The sequence below is a fragment of the Triticum aestivum genome, chromosome 1D, assembly GCF_018294505.1.
Source record: "Triticum aestivum cultivar Chinese Spring chromosome 1D, IWGSC CS RefSeq v2.1, whole genome shotgun sequence".
NCBI lineage: Eukaryota > Viridiplantae > Streptophyta > Magnoliopsida > Poales > Poaceae > Triticum > Triticum aestivum.
The window spans coordinates 74,542,603-74,561,784 of record NC_057796.1 but is presented as its reverse complement, the minus strand read 5'-3'; positions in this window follow the sequence as shown (position 1 = coordinate 74,561,784).

Below are 19,182 nucleotides of genomic sequence, written 5' to 3'. Positions count from 1 at the left end.
TGCGGAGCTCGACGACCATTCCAGCTGTGACGACAGGAACCCGTCGACCTTCCCACTTTGCAAGGTATTCCAACATGTGGAAGCCGCAGTCGTGCCTAAACAAGAAAAGAGTCAGGTTAACTCACAAGAACATATAGAAAAAATCATAAACTTCAATTCAGAGGTGACAAAAAAGAGAGGGTGAGCACTGGTTTGGAGGACACATGAGGAAAAGATGGGAAAATACCGGTTTCCTTGCTTCGTAGTCGCCACGTACTCAATTGGAAAATGTCTGATCTGGACCTTTGAGTTTTCATAGTGACGGTTCCATGTCTCTTTGAGGTTGTTGATGAAGTATTCAGCATGCGTAGTAAGGTCTGCATCAGCTTCTGAACGCATTGAATCAAGCACCTCAAAACGTTGGTTCTTCAGGTCAAGGCAGATCGCATAGTGGTGACCACACTTGTCGTGTGGGTCGTGTGGTGCAAGCTCCTGGAACATGGGGAACAAGACCTGCAAACAAAAATGAAGGAAAGAAAAGAAGCAGAGCTCACATTAAGAACAGAAATGATGTAGTTGGGAAAATGACATGTAAAGATATCACCGGTTACACTAACAGGCACATGAGTGACTACGAAAGCATCAAGGGTCCAAGAAAAGTGGACAAACGTATAATGTTTAGTTGTAGTGGGTAATTAAAAGAAGTTGCCGTCCATGTATGAACAAAGTTGCCATGTATTTTAGTTTGAAGTTGCCACATAGGTTGTATTAGGAAAGCAAATCAGAAGTCATTTTACATGGCAGCTGTTGCCACATGAAACAGCTGTCACAAAACAGGGTGTAGCCCACATCTGAAGCATAGCTACTGGCAAAAAAATAACATGGGAGGAAAAAATGTGCAAAAAAGGAAGGAGTACTCACACATTTCTTCATTGTGAGCTTGAAATCACCATGCGCAGCAAAATGCTTCCTCAGGATTTTGTGGTGGAAGTCACCATCCCATATTTTGCACGTCACAGTGTACTGCATGATTGTTTTGTCGGGAGACATATCCATATGCCTGTTGATGAAGTCAATCCCACATGCAACTACATTCTTCGACATTTTACCGAGTGGCCTCACAGACTCGGCAAGATCACCCAGGTCGACGTACGTCGCATCACATTGTATGATCTTGGTTCTGTCCAAACATGAGCTGTATGAAAATGATATAACATGAAAGAATCATGTCTACTAAGTGAAAAAAAGAAATAAAACGTAAACGGAGCATATCTAGAAATATCAAAAAGGATGAATAGTAAAAAGAGCAAAGCAAATGAGAGGTTTATGTGGGTGTGGTCATTACGCTTTCAGCTCCTTCATGTGATTGCTGTTGGACCTCGCATTTCCAAAGCGCTTGACAATATCGTACAGCTGGTTCTGATCCTTTGTGGCCTTGACTTCCGGCTCATAATCATCCGCGGGTGGCGCGTGAACTACCCTACGCTGCCTCACAGAACCAGGGGTGGCACTTCTAATGGTATCCTCAGATACCGACTCAGCAGGCGCGTTGGAACTTGATTGGCCCTGACCTCGTGAGGACCTCCTCTGCAATGCTGCCTCCTCAATCCTGCGGTAAGCTTCATCAAGTGACGGCGTAATCTCCTCAGGGGTGGCTGCAAGGATCAAAAAAGTGGGTTAGGATACCTGGAAAACAAAACAAATTTAGTGTGAAAGAAAGGTTGCAGAATATGAAATGTAGGCACAGAAAGTAGGGAGTTGCCATGTGCAGGCAACTCCAGTTGCCATGTGCAATGCATTGTAGTTGCCATGTGACAACAACTACAGTTGCCATGATCTATCAACTGCAGTTGCCATGTGCTTGCAGAATGGAAAATGCAGCATGGCGACAGAAAAATGTAGGTGACAGCATGCAAGCAAATCCAGTTGCCATGTCCATCAGATAACATTTGCCATCACAAAAGTGAGAACCCAAAAAAATGCTTGGGACAAAAGTCATACTAAAAAGATGTATACACGAATATGATAAACGCATAAGAAATGTACCTTGCACAACCGGCTCTGCGAACTTCACAGCCTTCTTGCCCTCGACCATTGGCTGCGCCATCATTGGGGCCATGCCTGCCGGGAAAGCAAAGGCAACTGGTGAAGGATCTTGCACCACTGGTTCATCTTGACTGCGATCGATGCCAAGGCTACAGCTCGGTGGGGTGAAGGCCATTGGGTGCCTCTCCTGCCTACTGGCCGGACCGCGAACAACTTGCTGGGCAGAATCCAAGGGTGAAAGATCAACAAACATTTCTGCATCGGCCGCTGCAGAATCATCGGGCTTATTCGTAGGGCGGGGCGTGCTGTCAGCGGTATCAGTCGCAGCTTTCTTGACAATCTTCTTGTTTGGGCTGTAGGGGACACCGATGTTGACTGGGAGCTTAGAAGTGCGCAGATTTAAGCTGGGGTTATCCACTGCGGGTAAAGACGCAGTCTGCTCCGCACGTTCACCTCCGTCAGTCGTGCCCGGCTTGCCACCTGGGTCGGTTGTACTCCGGTCTTCCGTTCTCTCCATAACATTGCTTCTGGCAGGTGGTGGGAATAGTGTGGACGCAGGCACATAACCAGAGTCATCTCTGCTGCTCCTAGCTACAGCAGGCGCGTTGGGTGTGTCTGCAGATTGCTTGCGGGGGCTACGACGCCTAGGTGGAAGACCAGCTCGCGCAACGGTCACCTTGGCAACCTCTGGAGCACCAGAAGCTGGAGCTGTTGTGCCAAGAGTCTCACCTATGGATGGCATATCATTATGAACTGTCGCCTCAGCCCCTTCTTTCGTGGACGAAGAAGTGCCACCACCCACGCGCTTGGAATCCGTGTCAGATGAGCGGGAATCTTCCTTGCTTAGGTTGATCTCGGGGGCGTCCACTTCAACACTTGCTGATCGGGTCGCATGGCTCACAGCAGCATCCTTCATTGCTAGCAGAGTGGGCAATATTTCAGCAGTCCTGGCAGATACCGACTCGTCACTCCCAGATGTACGGATGCCTGCTGTCGTAGCCTGCACATCTGCAACCGGCGGAGATGTTCGGCCGCTTGCATCAGAGCTAGTGGGAACAGTGGACGGTGCAGCAGCAGGTTTGTGCACTGGCGCCTCATGAACGTCTGAGTTGCCACCTGTCGACAGCTTTGAGTGTATGCGTTCGAGTGGGTCTCTGGGGTTCTGCTTCGTCACGCGTGTGGTAGTCTTCTTCACCCTGAAAAAACACACAAACTTGTTAGATGAACAGATGATAGTTTCCATGTAGGTAGAATAAGAGTTGCCACGTGGACCAGTTAGCAGTTGCCATGCGTAATAAGCAGCAGTTGCCATGGTAGACATCTTAAAAAATGTAAGAAATGTGTGATGTGCCAGGAATGCCATTTCAAAACTAGGTGTGGATGAGTGCACAAACAGATGGAAAAGCTGGTAGTTGCCATGTAGGTGGAATAAGAGTTGCCATTTTGCCTGGTTAGCAGTTGCCATGCAAAAACAGGCAGGAGTTGCCATGTAGTAAGAAGAAATAGAGCATGGGAGAAACAGCAGTTGCGATGTGGGACTGATGGCAGTAGCCCATGTGGCAAGCTGAACAGCTGCATTGAAAGGCAAAAATATAGCAATATGGCGATGAAGAAAGAACATGGATAACCTACTTCTTGACTGTCTTCCTCAAATCTGGCAACACGACAGGATCACCGATGTTGGACGTTGACGTACGAGGAGATGACCTAGTGGAATGCGTGTCACCAGCAATAGGGGCACCCTTGTTCAATCGAGCAGAAACGCGGGTTGGTGTTGGTGCTTGTTTCTTCGTAACTGCTCGTCCACCAGCTGTCGCCTCGCTGCACATATAAGAAAGAGGCAAAAAAAAGGTGCCAAGTGTCAGACACAAAAATCGTTGCCACGCTTAGCAAAAACAAATGGAAAAAGGGGGTCAGTCTGTTCGAAAGGATAGACAAAACAAAACACTAAAAAAGAAGTTGAAGCTCCTCCTAGCAGCTAAGGGATCGGTCCTAGGTCTCTTGACAGGAGAGCCCTGCCCAACCTCCTCTGGATCCCTCCCCCTCTTTGAGGGCGACACCCCCTTGCCTCTTGCAGCTGTCTGTTCTTATACTTTCTCTGGTGAGGGGACATCTGGTGCACCCTTGCCCTTCTTACCACCTGCACGAACGTCGACATGTTCATCATCGTCGGTGTCATGTTGCACGTGCTCCATGTCATCGTCGTCCTCCTTGTCGAGAGCAACATCTCCATCTAGTTCATCTTGTGTGTCGGGAAGCTCCTGTGAGCTGTTGTAGTCGTACCGACCACGGCAACCAGTTGGCCGATGTGTCCGTTCTGCAACAAATGGAGTGAACTGCCTCGCAACCGCGTCACTGTCAGAGCCATTAAGGGACGTCCAACCCTCAACCAACTTCCCGAGCAAGCTGGTCATTCTGGATGCAAACTGCCCAATTAGGTGCTCAACGGGTGCCCTCGCCTGTGCACGAAACAAGAAGCAGCAGTAACCAAACCGTATTAAAGTCACGTGCACAAGATCAAAATAAACCAAACACAACCATAGATATATATATCCTTGATTACCTCAACAGGACAAGACGGAGCTGAGTGCACGTCCATCCACTTTCCAAAGTTTTGAGGCCCACCAAACACGCTGTAGTCTATAGCATGCTTGGCCATCAGCTGGAAAAAACCAAAAAAACAGCTAGCATGTAAAGAGAAAAAACAATGAACACTAACTAACAGTTCATGTATTGCAAAAATAAAAATAAAAAAGAGGAAGAGGATAGAAGTTTCAAAATGGATGGCAGAGTTGCCATGTGGCGTCAGACATGGATACCATGCGCAGACAGCCATGGCTAACAAGGTAGTCATCTCTTGTTAGCCACAGACGGTTGCCGTATGGGGATTTTTTCATATGTTATGCAGCGTCAAAATTAAAAGAATGTCGTGCAAAGAAAGAAGCCAGAACTAACCTGCAGTTTCCCGTATTTCGTATCAGTTATCTTGTCCGCGGCAAGCACAGCCTTGACAGCATCGTAAGTCCACGCAGAAACAGCAAACTTGTGTGGAGGCGGCGGGCCTCCTATCCAAGTAAAGTCCACAGTGGACAGATCAAGACGATCGACGTACATGAGCTGATGTACAACAATTTAAAAAGAAAAAAATATCAGTTGCCATCATGGTATTTTGCAAAAAAGAAGCTAACGTATGTTCCTTCAATCATCAAGTTGGAGGGCATGAAGAAGGAAAAAGTTGCCATGTATTTCTGTTAGTTGCCATCTATATGTGTTAGTTGCCATCTAGTTATGTTGGCAGTTGCCATCTAGTTATGTTGGCAGTTGCCATCTAGTTATGTTGGCAGTTGCCATCTAGTTATGTTGGCAGTTGCCATCTTGTTATGATGGTAGTTTCCACAATGTCACCATCATGGTTGCCATGCATGCTCAAGGAGCTAGGAGTGTTTGCAAAAAAGTAGTACAAAAATACCATTAAATGGAGTCGACAACCCTTCTGGTACATCTTGTTTGAGAATGCATCATGCAGGAAGTCCGCAATGAACTTACACCAATTCATGTTCTTCACTTCTTTCAGTTTTGCCTGCACGACACAAATTTCAGGACAAGAAGTTGCTGCATCAGAAATCAAAATGGGAAAACATCAAAAAAACTGGCAGTGACTAGCTTACATATGACATAGGAGTCAAAAGATTGAAGGAAAAAATGAAGGAGTAGAGATAGAGCATTCACCAGGATGGGGAAGCATTTGTTGCTTGGGCGAAGAGATGTGGTCGGCGCAAAAACAGCTGAGATCAGGTACATGAGTAGCTTCATCTTAAAAACTTCGCCATGGGTTTTCATGCCCTCCAGCGAATTTGCCAGCACGGTCGTGTTCGGCATGGATGTCATCCCAGGAAACAAACGGGCAAACAACGTTTCCTCAATTGTATTATTGACCTCATACGGGACTTTGATTTCTCCACGGGGCACACCCAACATGCAGAACACGGATTCCTCGTCTAACGGCAGTCTTCCACGTCCCGGAATCACAAATTCCCTAGAGGCGGGCTCGTAAATCTCACCGAGCCAGTCGCATACAGGGTTCACTAGATTCTTGCACCGAACATCCATCAGAGCCTGCATCCCCAACTCAGCAGCAGCTCCCTTCTGGTCGTCGGTGAATCCCTCGGTCAATATAGTCAGGCGTTCCTGTGAAGCCCTATTGCGATTATGTTTCTTCTTCTGCAAAACAGAGAAATGATCATTTGTTGCCATGTTTCACTATCATGAAGGTTTAGACCCTATTAGATGATTGCAAACTCAACATGACATTCAAAACATATGGGGGAAGGGGGCTGGTGGCTAGACAGTTACCTCATCGTCGTCTGTTGTCCGTCTAGTTGCGCGATTCTGCCGCGGTAACTCCATGAAATCATCATCATCATCTTGATGATCGCCGCGAGCCATTCTGCTGAGGTAAGAACAAAGCAAAATGTCAGGGTGAAAATGAAAGTATGAAGTAAGCAGTTGCCACCTAACAGAATGTACTTGCCACATGGGCTCAATTGAAAGTGGCAAAAAGTTTAGCCAATATTGTATGAACACCCACACCCCCTATGATTGTCCAACAATAAATGTGGCAACAAAACACATTGGCTTCATTTGAAAAATGTACAGATCATAAGGCAGTTGAAACAAAATGCTGAAGTTGCCATGTTAGCACAAGATAGTACGAAAGAAAGGCACAAATCTTCCCCTGCACAAACATAAAATGTGTCACCTCACACCCTGTCCTCATACAAAAATGAGTTGCCATGTGTTCAAAGGCAAAATGTGCTAGGTTGAAATTTCCATGTTAAAATGCAACACAAAATTCAAAAAAGCGCTGAAAAACATCTACTGAACAACCTGAAATTGCAATGCACACACTGACCTCGTATTAAAAATGAGTTATCATTTAGTACGGCCAAATATGTTCAGATATCACAAGTCAGCGTGGCAAAACACGAAACTGGGTCTGCAGTACAGTGAATTTGCCACATTATCCTGCCTACAACATGGCAACAGCCATGCTGTGTTCACAGAAATACTTGCCACATGGAAAGCATATATATGGCAACTGACATAGTTGATGTGGAAATTAGTTGCCATCCAGTGCACATAGTTGCTGAAACTGACATGACAACCTAGTTACTATACTTTGCCATGCCACATTATCCTGTCAGTTGCCACAAGTCAGCGTGGCGAAACACAAATTTGGGTCTGTAGTACAGTGAATTTGCCACATTATCCTGCCTACAACGTGGCAACAACCATAGTGTGTTCACAGAAATACTTGCTACATGGAAAGCATATATGTGGCAACTGACATAGTTGATGTGGAAATTAGTTGCCATCCAGTGCACATAGTTGCTGAAACTGCAATGACTACCTATTTACTACACTTTACCATGCCTACAGCGTGGCAGCAGCCGTAGCATGTGCACGAAATTAGTTGCCACATGGAAAACATATTTGTGGCAACTATCACAATCAATCAGGAAATTAGTTGCCATACGATGCAGATAGTTTCTCAAACTACCATGTTTGCATTCATACTGCACTTTGAAAAACAACTACCTAGATCTAGGGTTCAATGGCAACTATCATAACTTGAAATTCATCACCAAAATTCTCCCTGCACTGATCGCAAATAGCATTTCGAAGCAATGCGCAACTATCGGACAGAAAAACGACGGCCCAATCCCAAGGCACAACCAGGATGTGGCTCCGGACAGGCCGAACCACACCGGCGTGACCGCCACTGCGGCGGCGACAAAACTGCTCAATGCCACCGAAAACGGCAACCACAAGACTTTTCCCGCCGGCGCATCGGGAACCCGCCTGAATCTCGATGAATCTCGAGCGAAGCATCGACCACGGAGGGGAGGGGAGAAATGCAGGCAAGGATTTTGAGCGTGGGAGGGAGCATTACCTTCAATCTGTAGGCGCTCCGGCGAAGACGCTCCGGTCCGGCGAGTCCCACCGACGGCCGCGAATGCCGTCGACTCTTCCGCCTCCACCGTCGCCTCCTCCTCTTGCCTTCTCCTCCAATCGACTGAACTGCAGGGTGGGTTGTGCGAGTAACTGAGGGGAGGAGTAAATGGAACCGTGAGGGGAGGGGGGCGAAGTGCGCGACGTGTTTGATGGCAACCACGGTCGGGCATCGCGTGCGGGCGCAGAGCAGTTCCACCGCACGCCCCCGAGTGGCAACCGCTGACCGCGGAGAGGCAACCGGCGTGTGGGCGAACTATGTCACACACCACACACATGCCTTGTCCTACGTGGCACACAAAATCAGTCAAAATGTGCCAAGATTCGTGCAGATACTGCTGGACGGCGATGGAGGCGTGTGGTTGAGATGGCTAACGCCCATACGTGTGGGCGTTAACATTTCCGTTTTACTTTCTTCAAGCAGACATACATGGTTTTGCCGCTCGGAATTGGGATGTGGGCTCGATGTAAAAAAAAGAATTAGGATGTGGGCTCAATTTTTTAACATGAGGAGATTATATTTTATTTGTACGCATCTTTATTTCAAAAGAGAGGAGGCACGTGCCTTTTTGGAACTTGGCTGTGGTGTTAGATGTTTTTCCTTTTTAAATAATGATGGTTGCTGATCTAGAAAAGAATGATGGTTACTTTTTTATAGCATGAGGACTCTTTTTTACATGATGTCTCTTATTAATAATAGGTAGTGTCTCCTTTTTTTTACATACATGGCGTGGTTTATAAGGTAGAGTCTTCTAATAATTGATGTGAGGATTTTCTTCTTCTTCTTTTTTTTGATGTGAGCCTTTCATTTTTTTAACTCACGTTGGATGTGTTAGACCTTTTTTTTCTTATATAATATAGCGTCATTGGGGCTTTTAACGTGAAGGATGTTTTACTTCTTAATTTATGGGAACAGTGGGGGTTTTCCTTTTTTACTTGAGGCTTTTCATTTTCTTCTTAACAAAAGTTAGACGTGTCAGATGCATTTTTTATAGGAGGGCATCATTTATGTTACGCAAGTTGTTCTTTTATCCTGGTCGTTAATTTTACAATCTAACGGTTTAATTAATTTTGGTGATGTGGATTAATGAGAAATCATTAAAGGTGCCTCCAATTAGTAGTTAGACGTGTCAGATGCATATTTTATAGGAGGGCATCATTTGTGTTACGCAAGTTGTCCTTTTATCCTGGTCGTTAATTTTACAATCTAATGGTTTAATTAATTTTGATGATGTGGATTAATGAGAAATCATTAAAGGTACCTCCAATTAGTAAATATAAGAAAGATCATGCCTCCCGTCAATTTACCTCCCCCGATGTATCAACCATGCCTCTCCTGCTTCAACGACCGTGCATCTAATAACATCATTATCGTTCCTCTCCTAAAGACACACCCAAACATATCTGATTAAACATATGATTAAAAAAATTAAATCACAGAAGCACGAGTATGCTTTTCAGCATGTATAACCGTGCCTCACAAAAAGTCCGTGAGGCACGATAGGCACGTAGAAGAGTCCGCTGGGAGGCAACACAGCTGGACAACTACAATGGGAGGCAGCTGGACGAGTCAAACGTCTCGTATCACCATAACACCTCGGAATGCATGCACACCATCTACAACCAGCATTCATTCCATTTTGTAGAATAAAAAATAAAACAAGAAGCACTCATTACTACTCTTGCTCTCTCCCGTCTCCTTTATATTTCAATAAGCTCCGACTCCCTCAGCCACATCACAACTCATTTGCCTTCTCCGTCGCCTGCTTCTAGGGTTCGCGCATCTTCCCCGCACACAATCTGATTTCAAACAAGTTATTGTAGAGTTTTTATTGGGTCTCTTGATTAATTTCTAGGCCGTGCTTCTCTCGTAGACTGCTGGCCGTGGGTGCTTGCCCTAAACTTTCCATCACAACCCATCTGCCTTATCCGTCCGCCAACTTCTAGGGTTCGTGCTTCTTCCCCACACACCATCTCATTTCAAACAAATTATTGTAGAGTTTTTATTGGGTCTCTCGATTAAATTCTAAGCCGTGCTTCTCTCATAGATTGCTGGCCGTGGGTGCTTGCCCTAAGCTTCCCCTACCCAAATCTCCGTTCGTCGATGCCCGTTCTTCTTCTCACGCAGGTAAAAAGCATATGGGTAAGCAGCATGCTCCGATCCATATTTATGTTTTGAAAACGATATTTAAATTATTACTATTTTATGTTTAGGTTTTTCATTTGATAGTTATTGAAGCATTAGATCCGGTACAACGACTTCATTCTCTAAATGAATATAAAAACCATTTGAAAATCTAAACAAGTGATCTAAACTCTGTCATACTGCTTTTCTGGAAGGAGTGGATGAGAAGATTTCTGGTAAATTTGTAGTTGTTGTCTGCCTTCGTACGGATATTTTTAATATGGCTAACATAGTTGAAGCTAGTCGTTGTCTACCTTCAACGTTGAAGCTTGTTTTAAATTGTTATGATATTCTTGTTTTCTTAACATAGTTGTTCTGAATTATTTAGGTATGATTTTCCCTACCTGCCGCCAACCAGGCGGCCCTTGCGAACCACACCCTGAAGTTCTCCAGTAGTTTAAGGTTATTCTTGATTAAAATTGATGGAGCCGCATGGTTAGTAAGCATTACTAACATATTAGTTGCTTACAACATAGTAGGAATCGTCAATGTTACCCATACCCCCTTGTGTTGGGGAACGTAGTAATTTCAAAAAAATTCCTACGCACACGCAAGATCATGGTGATGCATAGCAACGAGAGGGGAGAGTGTTGTCCACGTACCCTCGTAGACCGACAGCGGAAGCGTTATCACAACGCGGTTGATGTAGTCGTACGTCTTCACGATCCGACCGATCAAGTACCGAACGTACGGCACCTCCGAGTTCTACACACGTTCAGCTCGATGACGTCCCTCGAACTCCGATCCAGCCGAGTGTTGAGGGAGAGTTTCGTCAGCACGACGGCGTGGTGACAATGATGATGTTCCACCGACGCAGGGCTTCGCCTAAGCTCTGCAACGGTATTATCGAGGTGTAATATGGTGGAGGGGGGCACCGCACACGGCTAAGAGATCTCAAGGATCAATTGTTATGTCTCTGGGGTGCCCCCCTGCCCCCGTATATAAAGGAGCAAGGGGGAGGCAGCCGGCCAAGGGGAGAGGCACGCCATAGGGGGGAGTCCTACTCCCACCGGGAGTAGGACTCCTCCTTTCCTTGTGGGAGTAGGAGAAGGGAAGGGGGAAGGGGAAAGAAGGAAGGGTGCGCCCCCTTCCCTAGTCCAATTCGGACCAGACCATGGGGAGGGGTGCAGCCACCTTTTGAGGCCTTTCTCTCCTTTCCCGTATGGCCCATTAAGGCCCAATACGAATTCCCGTAACTCTCCGATACTCCGAAAAATACCCGAATCACTCGGAACCTTTCCGAAGTCCGAATATAGTCGTCCAATATATCGATGTTTACGTCTCGACCATTTCGAGACTCCTCGTCATATCCCCGATCTCATCCGGGACTCCAAACTCCTTCGGTACATCAAAACTCAATAAAACTGTCATCGTAACGTTAAGCATGCGGACCCTATGGGTTCGAGAACTATGTAGACATGACCGAGACACGTCTCCGGTCAATAACCAATAGCGGGACCTGGATGCCCATATTGGCTCCTACATATTCTACGAAGATCTTTACCGGTCAGACCGCATAACAACATACGTTGTTCCCTTTGTCACCGGTATGTTACTTGCCCGAGATTTGATCGTCGGTATCTCGATACCTAGTTCAATCTCGTTACCGGCAAGTCTCTTTACTCGTTCCGTAACACATCATCCCGCAACTAACTCATTAGTCACAATGCTTGCAAGGCTTATAGTGATGTGCATTACCGAGTGGGCCCAGAGATACCTCTCCGACAATTGGAGTGACAAATCCTAATCTCGAAATACGCCAACCCAACAAGTACCTTTGGAGACACCTGTAGAGCACCTTTATAATCACCCATTTATGTTGTGACGTTTGGTAGCACACAAAGTGTTCCTCCGGTAAACGGGAGTTGCATAATCTCATAGTCATAGGAACATGTATAAGTCATGAAGAAAGCAATAGCAACATACTAAACGATCGAGTGCTAAGCTAACGGAATGGGTCAAGTCAATCACGTCATTCTCCTAATGAGGTGACCTCGTTAATCAAATGACAACTTATGTCTATGGCTAGGAAACATAACCATCTTTGATTAACGAGCTAGTCAAGTAGAGGCATACTAGTGACACTCTGTTTGTCTATATATTCACACATGTATGTTTCCGGTTAATACAATCCTAGCATGAATAATAAACATTTATCATGATACAAGGAAATAAATAATACTTTATTATTGCCTCTAGGGCATATTTCCTTCACCTTGCACCTACACTAGGTCCGCCTGCTATCACTTCTTTGCACATGTCTTGTGTTTTCATTTTCCATTAGTTTGCCTGCCTATGCCTTCATTACTATAGTGCATCTTCAGTTCTAATTAAAATTAGTCAACATATGCCAAAATTTTGTATCCATTAATTTATAATACCATTATGTTGTTATCTGTAATTGCTATCAAAAATTCAGATCCAATTTAAGAAAACTTTTAACATTAATAATACGCGAGTTCAAATTTATACTTACAGGTTGTTATTTTTACTATTTTTTCCAGTATGTACCTTGTAATGTCAGAGATTTTCTCGCTGAATACATTGATGAGAGGAAGAAAGAAGCAGGAAAATTGCGTAAATAGCAGGTAGAGCCAGCCCTTCTTACACATGAAGGAAGGTCTTACAATGCTTTGTTTAAGCATAGGGTGAACTACACAAAGTTCTGCGGTGGTGAGTGGAACATCTTTGCGGATGATTATGAACTACGTGCTAGAGACCGCATAAAATTTGAACTACCAGACGAGGGTCTCAATCTCGAAATACAAACATATCGGGATGACAAAGGCTGCTTCCTTTACCCCACATTGGTAGGTATTTAATATTACAGACTTATCTTCTTTCGCTGTATTTTTCTATGCATGCATCAAACTGAATAATATTAACCCCGTGTTGGATATAACTTTATCTAACTTTAAAATCGTGTTGTTTTTCTAGCTCTCGACGATCTTTCTTCTGACGATTTCGACCATGTTCACTGTTGTGTCTACTCTAAGGATACTGAGCTTACCTACGACCAGACTCGATTCTTTCTACAACGCCTTTTCGGAGATACTTTCATCCGTTGCCGTCCATTTGTCCACGTCTTGACTCCCACTAACACCAAAGACTGCGTCATGGTTGGTTACAACTGTCCTTGTTAAAATACCAAACGTATTTTGCTTATATGTAAAATAAACAATATTGATGTAATCTTGCTTATATGTAAACTTATAAAGAACCTATTTATTCAAACCTAAAACAACAAAACTTTTGGTTGTTCTCTTAATATATTGTTTTATTTGTTTACACACAAACCTGAACATGCCAGGAAATATATTACTTTCACTATGGAATTTCTTAATGTTTGCGCATTCACCGTATTCAGCCATTATTTTATTTAATGTCCAAGAGGCAAATCAACGGTTTTAATTTCTATTTAATTTCGATTTCTTATAGAAAATACCGAGGAGCGTTGTCTCAACACTGAAGAGATGGGTGGACATGCCAACCAATGGCAAGGTGACCCTTGAAGCTCCGGATGAACCTACCTATGTCATCACTCCTTCGTCGTACTACATCTGCAAAAACGACGGCAGGATGGTAATAGAAAAGTCTTCTTTCAGAGACTTCATATCAGCTGCATCCTTTGTTGAAAAGAACGTTGTTCTGATCACTTTCAAAGAGCGCCATGATCGTTCTGTGTCCATCATCATTCAGTGCATTTTGTATATTCCATCAGAACCAGCACCTAAAATGGAAGCAACAGTGTATCTCCTAGGATGTTCAGCGCTCGTTTCATGATGATGCCTCCCAGGAGCAAAACACTGGTTACTATAAGTTTGCTAGTTAGGATGGTAGAGTAATGTAACTATTATGGACCATGTGCTTGCTTGAACTACCAGAATGATCTTTTGGAACTTATGTAGCTCTTACGGACCCTCAACTCGCTATTTCAACCATCGGACTGATCCTTTGCAACAAATGTTGTTTGAACTATCAGAATGACTCATTGGAACAAATGTAGTTCTTATCCTTTGAAAAGTTCACAATTCAAAAAACCAAAAAACAGAAAGAATCATTTTCAAAAATCAAATGAAACAAGAATCAATTTTTTATTCAAAACCTATAGCAATGCCATGTTATCAAACTTATTCAAACCATCTAGTGAAACATATCTCAATTAAAAACCAAACAGGACTCCATTTTCAAGTGCAAACTGTGTTTACTTCACCAACTTTTCCTAAACACACAGTTGTGCACCGAATAACATAACAACAGTGCCTCCCTGACCAAGGAAGGTTGTAAACCGAAAAATAGTTTTCACAACAAAGGCACGACCATGCATCTGCTGAGTGTTCTACCGTTTACACGACTACTTTCACAGCCAAAGATGGAATACGCACATATGGATCACGCACGCAGCACGCAACGAATAAAAATATTCAATGAACAAGATAAGTGAAAATCTTAAAAAACAGATAAAACAAAAGCCTGTTTTCGTAAATCTACGCCTGGAACCGCCGGACGACTACCAACTGCTCTTTGGTGGTTTCCTTTCTTGCACGACAAAGTAAAGATCCCTTTCACTTTTCCGACTCCATTTGCATCGTCTTCTTCGGAAGTTTCTCGCCGGCCGCAGTTCACCAGCGCACACCTTCAGCCATGGACAACGGGAAACTAACCACACTTACCGAACACATCACTACCCATGGTACAACCGTGCTGGAGGTGGTGTACACCAACGACCCAAGGACTGTGGAGTGGATCATCAAAAAGTACGAGGAACGGCTAAAGGAGGAGAAGAACAAGTTCGTCGGCCTCGACCTCGAGTACACACGTAAGAGCAGTTACATACGACAAGGGATCGCCCTCGTCCAACTTGCCATGCGCGAGCATGTCCTCGTATACCACTACTGCAAGTCTGAGCGCTCCCAGGCATTACTTGACTTCCTGCAACGGAAAGCGGTAACTTTCACTAGCGTCGACACCAGGAGCGACAAGACCATGCTTGCCCGTGCATGGGTCAAAATTCCAGACGAGCACCACGTCGACATCCAGAAGCTATTCTGCATCAAGGGTGGTGGAGAAAGGGACTCCATGGGTGACCTTGCAGCAGCCATCATCGACCCCTCATACAAGAACATGAAGAAATCATTCCCAAAGGAGAAGCACCAGTTCTGGGAGTGGAAGCCGCTTTCCCCGATACACCTTGAGTACGCAGCAAAAGACGGGTATGTTAGCTACGAGTTGTACCGTAGAATCCTAATCATCAAGCCTGGGCTACGTCACCTCCACCAACAACCAATGAAGGACAGACTCCGCCCACGTAAGAACAAAGACGAGGCATCTTCCAGCGGCTGGAAACGCCGGAAGGGAAACAATGGTTGGTAAATTGCGAGAAAATGGATGTCTACATTAAACTAGTAGTAACTACTATTATGATAATTTAGTTTGAATGAACCTATTTTGTAAGTATGATTATTGTTGCTCAAAGATGTTATGTGTATTGTATTACTACTTTACGTTTGAACTTTGAACACAGTGGTGTGCTCATGTACAAATGCATAGCACGGTTGTGTTTATCTAAATGCAATTAGTAATTTATCTCCCAGTATTCATATATTGTATCCATGATTATAGAACGAGAGATATGTCGCACGATATTGTATTATAATTTTCATACTTAACCTTTACAACATGCATTGTGCATTCAAAAGAATAGGTGATTATATCATTGTAAACTTTCAGTAGAATGCTTATTCAACATTGGTGTGAACAATTCATTAATATTGCAGAAGAACATTCGATACACAAACGCAAGGGATAAGAACTTTATTACTTTAACCACATTGAAAAAATTTAAAATCACACAACACAACAATTTCACATCAAACACCGCTCTATCCATTCATAACATCCTTTGCATTGCACACAGGTTCCTCTCCGTACACCAGTTCTGCACGATGCCAAAAAACTACACTACCAGGTCCAACTGACCTATGTACAACCGTGGCTCTCTAAGTGTCTATTCGAACAACCGAGCCTCCACGCCGTGACCCTACAGACTTTACACCTGTGCATCAACAACCGAGCCTCTCTAACCAAGTATTCGGCAGATGCCTCGGTTGCCATACGTCCGTGCCTCTAGAAACTTGACAGCAGCAAGAAGATTCATAACCGTGCCTCCACACAACAGTGCTTGTACTCACTTCACTTCTGTGCCTCCGTTTGCTCAATCAACGTGCCTCACATGAAACCCACAGTAACTCTACGTGCTCCGCACGCGTGATCGCCCGTGCAACTTTGGTGCTGCACGCACACTCCTCTCAGTACAACCGTGCCTCCACACAACCGTGCCTGTACTGACTTCCCTTTCGTGCCTCTGTTTGCTCAATCCACGTGCCTGACATGAAACCCACAGTAACTCTACGAGCTCCACACACACGTGCCTCTCACATGAAACCCTACGTGCTCCGCACGCGTGATCGCCCGTGCAACTTTGGTGCTGCACACACGCTCCTCTCAGTATACCCGTGCCTCCACACAACCGTGCATGTACTGGCTTCCCTTTCGTGCCTCCGTCTGCTCAATCCACGTGCCTCACATGAAACCCACAGTAACTCTACGAGCTCCACACACACGTGCCTCTCACATGAAACCCACAGTAACTCTACGTGCTCCGCACGCGTGATCGCCCGTGCAACTTTGGTGCTGCACACATGCTCCTCTCAGTATACCCGTGCCTCCCCCTATAGAGGCTTCACTCACGTATCTCTCATGCGCACATACCCGTGCCTCGCGTAACACGCGCCGTGACTGTACAAGCTATTTCACGCGTGATTGTCCGTGCCTCTTTGCTGCTGCACAAATGTTCGACGTCTCAAGTACTTAAAGGATGTTCTTCCCGCGGGGAACCTATGTCCTCCAATTAAATATAATCCGTCCAGAAAAACATCTTTAAAAGACATGCACGGCCATGCCTCTTCTACAAACGAACAACAGCAATGAACAGTTAGATTAATATCATTTCATATATCTAAATAACATTACACCGTAGCATAGATTTTTAAACAAAATCCATTATTTCAAAGGCTATAACTAACATCACTGCGGCAGAAGATTGAAGATAACAACAAGCCTCCCATCACGCTCTTTGAAAGTTATCAGCACCAAGCTGTTTACTTCCATAGACGATGCCTGGAGAAAATCACTGAAACCTTCCTGTTTGAACACCATTCTATTACCCAAGCCAATGAAGTAGGAGCAAGGAGTGCTCACATATATATCATCATCACCAGATTCTAGAGTAACTTCAAGAGTTAAAACGCCAGTCCTAGGAAACGTCACAAACTCCGTCAAACTCCTCACAACAAACCAGGAATAACCTGACAAAACATCAAGCTATCAGAAATAGAACAAAAATTCAAAACTATAAATAGAAGAGATAATAAAAATAAATATATAAACGGAATCAAAGAAAAACAGTGGAAAAAAAATCTAACCATACGATGACCATTAACATTCATGGAATCAATCCTGTGAACAAAAGGACAACAGGGTATGTACTCATCATCAAAGAGTTGACACCTCATGAAATACATCTGCTGATAATTAAGGAAAACACCATGGGTGTAATAACAACTCCCAACAAGTTCCTTCTGGGAGTCGCTCAAACCATCAAGAGCTACAAAATATAATTACACAGGCTCAAGGGAACAGAAAAATCATCATGTACAATAAAACAAGCTAAAAACTTCCTTAAAAATAAACCTTACCAACAGACGGTAAAGGAGACAACGCATCTCCACGACCAACACGATAAAAATCAATACCAATCCACGTTCCATAATGTTCAAGCCTAATGATCATTATATCACGAGGACGAACACCATAATCACTGACCAATCATTCCCAGGAAGGACCATGGAATTTGCTCCTCACCCAACCATGACTAAATAGAACACCATACAAATAACCCTCGTTGCACCGAAGAGCCAGATCAGTATCTTCGTCGCCCCTCCTTATGGCTAAAGCCCTACACTCCTCGATGTAACGAGCAAGATGAGCTCTAACACTGCACGGAACATACTTCACAACAAATCAAAACAAGGATCATAATCAAAATCAAAACAGCATGGGCAGCACCAAAAGAAATAAGCGTGTGTGTCAAAAATTAAACAATTATAAAATGATATTCTTACAACACGCCTCCAACAACGCCGATCCAGGACCACACTGAACCCATCTACAGAAGAATCAACAGAAGAACACGGGCCACCAGGCATACGGCAAAAAGGACAAGCCATAACTGGAACGAACACAATGATTATCAAGAACTAATCCCACAAAACCCATTTGAAACTTGACATCTGATAGTGTTGGTAGTCCCCACCCATAACTACCCCATAAATCTCCATATCCCGAAAATATAATGGGAACAAAAAGAGAAATGCTAAAGGGAAACAGGGAACCCACGAATGCAGCAGGTAGGGAACGACGATATCGCGAACGGGGAAGCGCGGTCGACACTAAAGAAGGACCGCCGTAAGAGCAAGCAACAAGCGCGGCGGCCGGGACGGGGGCCGCTGTAACCACGCGACAAGAGCGGCGGCCGCGACGAGCGGAGACGGCGGCAAAGAAAGAATAGTCCGCGGTGACGATTCGCCCAATCCAGAGAAAAACAGATCTCAAAACAGATCAAAAGGTATTACAAAACATTAAAAGTACAAGGACTAAAGTGAAAAAGGAAAAACCACAAAGGGAAACCGGAAATCACGGGAGACGCCGTGCGCGCGACAACTGTCGTGCGCGGAGCGCCTCAGAAAAGTCTCATGAGCGCTCCGCGCGTGACACTTGGCGCGCGGGGAGCACTCCCTGACTAATCGTTGCAGGGAGCGCTCCTCAACTAGTGATTTCGCTCTTTTGACTTTCCTAAACAAAACAGAGAACTACTCTTTTCACCGATTATCTGAACGTGC